The 8783-nt window shown below is 39.2% G+C and overlaps 1 long non-coding RNA gene across 1 annotated transcript; it reads left to right on the top strand.

Annotated features, from left to right (window-relative positions):
* The first annotated feature begins 211 nt into the window (after positions 1 to 211).
* LOC123738264 (uncharacterized) lies at positions 212 to 7491 on the top strand. Its single transcript, XR_006767470.1, has 4 exons — positions 212 to 353; positions 1662 to 1700; positions 1784 to 1843; positions 7369 to 7491. It is a non-coding gene; the product is annotated as an uncharacterized lncRNA (long non-coding RNA).
* Positions 7492 to 8783: the final 1292 nt, after the last annotated feature.

The following is an 8783-nucleotide window of genomic DNA, read 5'->3' as shown; positions in this document are numbered from 1 at the left end:
ATTTGACTCTACTTTCTTATTTGGATGGATACTACATGTACAACTGGTTAGGGTTGGTTGGTAAAGGACTCTATTTTCAGGTTATTTCTGGTTTGGGTGTGGGTTACCGTGGTGATGTGTGTATATGTCCATGGAGGTACAGTTCAAAGGGCTGAGGCTCCTCCTCCTCATTTGACTAGGCGTGCTGATTAGATCCACTAGTTTCATTTGAGATATCTTCATTTGATTGGACATTGCTTCTAGTGTAGGATAAACTAAATATTTGCTGACACTATTGGAAGAACAATGTGTTTCAGTTCAAATGTAAAGCAGTTTGTTCTCCTTATCATTGTTGGAATCTTCTTGCTTCTGGGGTATGTGTTTTTCTATATTTTATGTAATTACTATGCATGTGCTATGTGTGTATGTAAATGGTGTTATTTTGGAACATCTAAATCTGTACTAAATAAATTGAAGTTGAATTAAAGTGATGTTATAGTACAATTTCATGTCAACTAAGTGTACTGAGTAAAGTATACTGACCCACCTAAAAGTGTTTGTAATACCCACCTTATCTACCCACCTTAAACTGTACTTGAAAGATTTTATTTGAGTGTTCTCTATATACAGTCGGTGAATTTGTAGTGGCACTGAAAGATAATTGCAAATAGTAATGTTGCTAGCATATCCCATGTACACTAAAGGTGCACTTTATCTGGCTTTGGTGTACTATGTCAGTATACTTTTCATGGTTGTATTTTTATATACTATGCATGTATTTAATGTTACTTAAATGGTGTTACTTTGGGACACCTACATTTAAAGTAGAATTCAAGTAGTGTTTTTGTACTATTTCATGTCAACTAAGTGTACTTTGCGTGCTAATTTGTCCCACCTTAAAGTATACTTGCAATACCCACCTCATAGAGGATCTGAACCAGAAAAACAACTTCACTGGTTGAAATCATCCTGTGGCATCAATATTAGTCAAACATTGATTCAAGGGCCAAAGTTGACTACAAAGTGTAAATAGCATAATTCTGGTCTTAATAAAGATAGTATCTTCCAAAGATTTGCAATATTTAGGGAAAACTATGATGTTCCTAAATCCTTGGATATTTTAGGGTTTAAATTTTCAATCATGGCCAGTCTTGCCCACTAACAAGGGGCGGTAACAACTAGGGAGAATTGTCATGCACAGAGAAACAGCTAAGTGCATTCAATCCAATCACTCCCTTTCAGAGTGTGCTCCTAATCTCAACTCGTTACCTGTATAAAAGACACCTGGGAGCCAGAAATCTTTCTGATTGAGAGGGGTCAAATACTTATTTCCCTCATTAAAATGCAAATCAATTTATAACATTTTTGACATGCGTTTTTCTGGATTTATTTGTTATTCTGTCTCTCACTGTTCAAATAAACCTACCATTAAAATTATAGACTGATCATTTCTTTGTCAGTGGGCAAACGTACAAAATCAGCAGGGGATCAAATACTTTTTTCCCCTCACTGTATCTGACAAAGGTATTGATGTGAGTTTCTGTTCCTTTCTACACATTATTTTCACCGTATCAATTGTGGCAGGTAATATCAGTCTCTGTAATAGTGTGTGGTTTCATAGCTTAGTGGGCTGAAATGTTTTCATGACAGACTTGAACTGATTCTCTCCTCTCTCCCCAAAGGTATATGGTCTTCAACCACTTCAATGAAAGGCAAAACATGTAAGCTTAAGTTTCTGTTAATTTATTACACCCTAATGAAGCTATAATGTGATATGGATTTTCTGATTGATTCTTATTCACAGGGTTTGGTTTGACACTTCCAAAATACATATCCCAGTTGATGAGGACCAGAGGAACACCAGGTTAGTTGATATAAACTGAGAAATTCTGGCAACAAGTCATGGTACTTGATACTTTTAATAAACACTCCTTTCTATTTCCTTAATGTTACCCGTTAGATCATTTTCAGAGATGACATCACTTCTATGGGCTAGGTGGGACGGTAGCGTCCCACCTGCGGGACACAGCCAGTGAAATATCAGGGCGGCAAATTGAAAAACAACAAAATGTCATTCAGCTTTCTCAAACATACGACTATTTTAAACCATTTTAAAGATACACGTCTCCTTGATGTAACCACATTGTCCGATTTTAAAAAGGCTTTACAGCGAAAGCAAAACATTAGATTATGTTAGGAGAGTACATAGACAAAAATAATCACACAGCCATTTTCCAAGCAAGGACATGTGTCAATAAAACCCAAAACACAGCTAAATGAAACACTAACCTTTGACGATCTTCATCAGATGACACTCCTAGGACATTATGTTACACAATACATGTATGTTTTGTTCCATAAAGTTCATATTTATATCCAAAAACAGCATTTTACATTGGCGCCTGACGTTCAGAAAATATTTTGCCTCCAATACTGCCGGTGAATCAGCACAGCAATTTACAAAAATTCTCATCATAAACGTTGATAAAATATTAAACTGTTATTCAAAGAATTATAGATGAACATCTCCTTTATGCAACCGCTGTGACAGATTTCAAAAAGGCTTCACGGGGAAAGCACACTTTGCAATAATCTGAGTACTGCGCTCAGAAAAATACACCAGGCTATACAGATACCCGCCATTTTGGAGTCATTTAAAATCATAAATAGCATTAGAAATATTCACTTACCTTTGATCTTCATCAGAAGGCACTTCCAGGAATCCCAGGTCCACAATAAATGTTGTTTTGTTCGATAAAGTCCATAATTTATGTCCAAATAACTCCTTGTTGTTTGTGCGTTCAGTAAGCTAATCCAAATGTAGGAAGCGCACAGAAAATTTCACAACAAAAAGTTATATTTACGTTCGTTGAAACATGTCAAACGTTGTAAAACATCAATCTTTAGGGCCTTTTTAACCTGTTAGGGCTAGGGGGCAGTATTGACACGGCTGGATAAAAAAACGTACCCGATTTAATCTGGTTACTACTCCTGCCCAGTAACTAGAATATGCATATAATTATTGGCTTTGGATAGAAAACACTCCAAAGTTTCTAAAACTGTTTGAATGGTGTCTGTGAGTATAACAGAACTCAAATGGCAGGTCAAAACCTGAGAGATTCCTTTACAGGAAGTGGCCTGTCTGACCATTTATTGTCTTTCTTTGACATCTCATTCCATTACAAAGGATCTCTGCGGTAACGTGACACTTCCCACGGCTCCAATAGGCTCTCAGAGCCCGGGAAAAACCTGAATGTCGTCATTCCAGCCCCAGGCTGAAACACATTATCGCCTTTCTCAAGTGGCCGATCAAGGGACTGTGGGCTTAGGAGCGTGCACTGGCCGCCCCCGTCTTTGTGTTTTTTCCTCTGTTTGCCGAAAAGGAGATTCCCGGTCTGAATATTATCGCTTTTTACGAGATAAATTGCATAAAAATTGATTTTAAACAGCGGTTGACATGCTTCGAAGTACGGTAATGGAATATTTAGATTTTTTTTGTCACGAAATGCGCCATGCGCACGACCCGGATTTACCATTTCGGATAGTTTCTGGAACGCACGAACAAAACGCCGCTATTCGGATATAACGATGGATTATTTTGGACCAAACCAACATTTGCTATTGAAGTAGAAGTCCTGGGAGTGCATTCTGACGAAGACAACAAAAGGTAATCAAACTTTTGTAATAGTAAATCTGATTTTGGTAAAGGCTAAACTTGCCGGGTGTCTAAATAGCTAGCCCGTGATGGCTGGGCTATGTACTTAGAATATTGCAAAATGTGCTTTCACAAAAAAGCTATTTCAAAATCGGACATATCGAGTGCATAGAGGAGTTCTGTATCTATAATACTTAAAATAATTGTTATGCTTTTTGTGAACGTTTATCGTGAGTAATTTAGTAAATTGTTAGTAAATTCCCCGGAAGTTTGCGGGGGTATGCTAGTTCTGAACGTCACATGCTAATGTAAAAGCTGTTTTTTGATATAAATATGAACTTGATTGAACAAAACATGCATGTATTGTATAACATAATGTCCTAGGGTTGTCATCTGATGAAGATCATCAAAGGTTAGTGCTGCATTTAGCTGTCTTCTGGGTTTTTGTGACATTATATGCTAGCTTGAAAAATGGGTGTCTGATTATTTCTGGCTGGGTACTCTGCTGACATAATCTAATGTTTTGCTTTCGTTGTAAAGCCTTTTTGAAATCGGACAGTGTGGTTAGATTAACGAGAGTCTTGTCTTTAAAATGCTGTAAAATAGTCATATGTTTGAGAAATTGAAGTAATAGGATTTTTAAGGTATTTGAAAATCGCACCACTGGATTACACTGGCTGTTATGTAGGTGGGACGATTACGTCCCGCCTAGCCCATAGAGGTTAACTTAGAACTTCAATAATATTCCAACCGGACGATTCCAGTGTCTTGAAAAACGTTTTGGAACACAGCTACCTCCTCACGTGAATGAGCGTAATTGTGGCCTGTCATTCTCTCGGTCATCAGACTCCAGGAGGTCTTGATCGCTCTCTGTTGACTGCAAAAGCCTGAAACACGTTCTAAAGACTGTTGACATCTAGTGGAAGCCTTAGGAAGTGCAAACTGAACCCTAAGTCACTGTATACTGAATAGGCCCAGTCTTGAAAAACTACAATCCACTTCCTGGTTGGATTTTTTTTCAGGTTTTTGCCTGCCATATGAGTTCTGTTATACTCACAGACACCATTCAAACAGTATTAGAAACTTCAGAGTGTTTTCTATCCAAATCTACTAATAATATGCATATTCTAGTCTCTGAGCCAGAGTAGTAACCTGTTTTAAATTGGGTACGTTTTTCATCCGGCCGTGAAAATACTGCCCCCTAGCCCAGACAGGATAACAGAGATGTACTGTACACAGTTACTAATGGTGAGCACCAATAAGGATGTGAACAAGTCACATTGTGACATTGGTTCATCGTTGCTGTTACCCTACACTATTATGAAAGAGAGCATACATGACTGTTCCTGGAGGAACAAAACCATCTCATAGGCCTTCAACGTAGCATACTTAACGGCCTGCTGATGGGCCATCAACAAGCTTCCCATTGCTTTCAAACTGGTTCAGAGGTTCAACTGGATAAAACCAACAAATTATAGTCCCACTAAGAGCAAACCAACAACCATTAGCTTTGGTTCCAACAAACCCAGACCCATCGGAAAATCCCAACCCCATGACCCAACTAGCAATTTGGATCAGTCTGTTGTTATCACAATGGCATGCATAAAAAGGGGCATTTTCTTACAGTTTGTTTGCTATAGTGAAATCAAGGTTTGATTATTTGTTCCATAGTATTTCTTCCATTTGGTTTGGTTGTTTTCACATTGTGAAAAAATGGTTTAACAAACTACAATACTTAATCAAAACCATATGTGTGTATCGGACGTCACACTACTTGCTTAGTGAGTACCAGTTCTTCCTGACTTGGCTCACACTTGGAGCCTGTTGGACGTACTACCAAATTCTTTAAAACAACATTGGAGGCGGCTTATGTTAGAGAAATGAACATTCAATTCTCTGGCAGTAGCTCTGGTGGAGTCAGCATGCCAATTGCACACTCCCTCAAAACATGAGACATCTGTAGCATTGTGTTGTGTGACAAAACTACACATTTTAGAGTGGCCTTTTATTGTCCCCAGCAGAAGGTGCACCTGTGTAATGATCTTTAATCAGCTTCTTGATATGACACACCTGTCAGGTGGATGGATATCTTGGCAAATGACAAATGCTCACCAACAGGGATGTAAACACATTTGTGCACAACATTTGAGAGAAATAACATTTCTGAGATGTTTTATTTCAGCTCATGAAACATGGGACCAACACTTTACATGCTGCGTTTACTCACTGAGTGTACAAAACATTAAGGACACTGTCTTTCCATAACAGACTGACCAGGTGAATCCAGGTGAAAGCTATGATCCCTTACTGATGTCACTTACTAAATCCACTTCAATCAGTGTAGATGAAGGGGAGGAGACAGGTTAAAGAAGGATTTATGACTCGAGAGAATTGAGACATGGATTGCATATGTGTGCCATTCAAAGGGTGAATGGAAAAAACAAAAGATTTAAGTGTCTTTGAACGGGGGTTTGGTAGTAGGTGAGAGGCTCATCGGTTTGTGTCAAGAATTGCAACGTTGCTGGGTTTTTCATGCTCAACAGTTTCCAATGTGTATTAAGGTTAAACCATCATGTATTGGTTCTCTCATTGTGTCTGTGAGTAGGCTATCCATGAACTATCCATTAACAATTATGTTTGTTGAAATAAAGTTATGCCGACAGAAAATTCCCAGTTGTCCAAATGGGAAATCAGCATGCAGTTGTCTGGACTTCACAAAGCCATGGAAGTGAACAGACAATGAAACATTGACGCAGTTGCAATGTTATTCCCAATGGATTGGCTGAGTTGCAGAAAACATAGGACTCTTCTTCCTGGTGGCAAAACAAATTAACCTTCTGCACGTGTGTGGGATTCTCTACTTTATAATATTTTTCTCCCTCTGCTGCCGCTTCCCCCTCCTGTGTGTGTGTGAAGTTGGGAGAGTTAGCTAAGTGTTCAGGATGGATATTGTTTTATAATTTTTCAGATACAATGTTATTACTATTATAATTCTCATAAAGGCTGCTATTCTACTTGGAATGAAAAAGAAACCTAGGAGCGAAACATTTGGCAACGACAGGCTTTGCTCTTGTCTCTGTGACATCATTTGTTTTAGCTCTATGGAAGAGGCTTCCGATTCGCTAGCAGGTTATTCATAAAACCAATATGATATATAAATTGGATATTCATAAAATCGATATGATATCGATATCAGCTTGAAAGAAATGTAGCTGACATCGATATAGAGTTTCCATATCGGTGCCCATCATTAATAATCAAATCAAATGTTATTGGTCACATACACTTATTTAGCAGACGTTATTACGGGTGTAGCAAAATGCTTGTGTTCCTAGCTCCAACAGTGCAGTAATATCTAACAATTCACAACAATACACACACATCTAAAAGTAAAAGAATGGAATGAAGAAATATATGAATATTATAATTATTGTTGTTGGAGTGGCATTGACAAAAATACAGTCGAATAGAATACAGTATATACATATGAGATGAGTAAAGCAGTATGTAAACATTATTAAAGTGGCCAGTGATTCCATGTTTATAGGGCAGCAGCCTCTAAGGTACATGGTTGAGTAACCGGGTGGTAGTTGGCTAGTGATGGCTATTTAACAGTCTGATGGTCTATGTAGCTGGGATAGATAATAGTTACAATAGATACAGTATGTGTATTATGTATCCTGTACAGCCATAGTTGTCATTAATCATTTTACTATGTCTTTCTATTTATACAGCCTGAGCCCATATTCAGGAGCAGAGTACAGAACATCGTCTCTCCGGAAAGGTGTGTATCAGTGGCAGTCTCTATGGGGGTGCCAAGGGGTTCAATTCTCGGGCCGACTCTCTTCTCTGTATACATCAATGATGTCGCGCTTGCTGCTGGTGATTCTCTGATCCACCTCTACGCAGACGACACCATTCTGTATACCTCTGGTCCTTCTTTGGACACTGTGTTAACAACCCTCCAGACGAGCTTCAATGCCATACAACACTCCTTCCGTGGCCTCCAACTGCTCTTAAATGCAAGTAAAACTAAATGCATGCTCTTCAACTGATCGCTGCCCGCACCAGCCCGCCCATCCAGCATCACTATTCTGGACGGTTCTGACTTAGAGTATGTGGACAACTACAAATACCTAGGTGTCTGGTTAGACTGTAAACTCTCCTTCCAGACTCACATTAAACATCTCCAATCCAAAATTAAATCTAGAATCAGCTTCCTATTTCACAACAAAGCCTCGTTCACTCATGCTGCCAAACATGCCCTTGTAAAACTTACCATCCTACCGATCCTCGACTTTGGCGATGTCATTTACAAAATAGCCTCCAACACTCTACTCAACAAACTGGACGCAGTCTATCACAGTGCCATCCGTTTTATCACCAAAGCCCCATATACTACCCACCACTGCGACCTGTACGCTTTCGTTGGCTGGCCCTCGCTTCATGCTCGTTGCCAAACCCACTGGCTCCAGGTCATCTACAAGTCTCTGCTAGGTAAAGTCCCCCCTTATCTCAGCTCACTGGTCACCATAGCAGCACCCACCCGTAGCACGCGCTCCAGCAGGTATATCTCACTGGTCACCCCCAAAGCCAATTCTTCCTTTGGCCGCCTCTTTCCTCCTTCCAGTTTTCTGCTGCCAATGTCTGGAATGAGCTGCAAAAATCACTAAAGCTGGAGACTCTTATCTCCCTCACTAGCTTTAAGCACCATCTGTCAGAGCAGCTCACAGATCACTGCACCTGTACATAGCCCATTTGTAAATAGCCCATCCAACTACCTCATCCCCATACTGTATTTATGTATATATCTTGCTCCTTTGCACCCCGGTATCTCTACTTGCACATTCATCTTCTGCACATTCATCCATTCCAGTGTTTAATTGCTATATTGTATTTACTTCACCACCATGGCCTAACATTGCCTTACCTCCCTTATCTCACCTCATTTGCACATGCTGTATATAGACTTTTTTCTACTGTATTATTGATTGTATGTTTGTTTATTCCATGTGTAACTCTGTGTTGTTGTATGTGTCAAAATGCTTTGCTTTATCTTGGCCAGGTCGCAGTTGCATATGAGAACTTGTTCTCAACTAGCCTACCTGGTTAAATAAAGGTGAAATAAATAAAATCAGTATTTTACTGT

Source organism: Salmo salar, unplaced genomic scaffold (assembly GCF_905237065.1).
Source record: "Salmo salar unplaced genomic scaffold, Ssal_v3.1, whole genome shotgun sequence".
NCBI lineage: Eukaryota > Metazoa > Chordata > Actinopteri > Salmoniformes > Salmonidae > Salmo > Salmo salar.
This window is presented reverse-complemented; position numbering and strand designations above follow the sequence as displayed.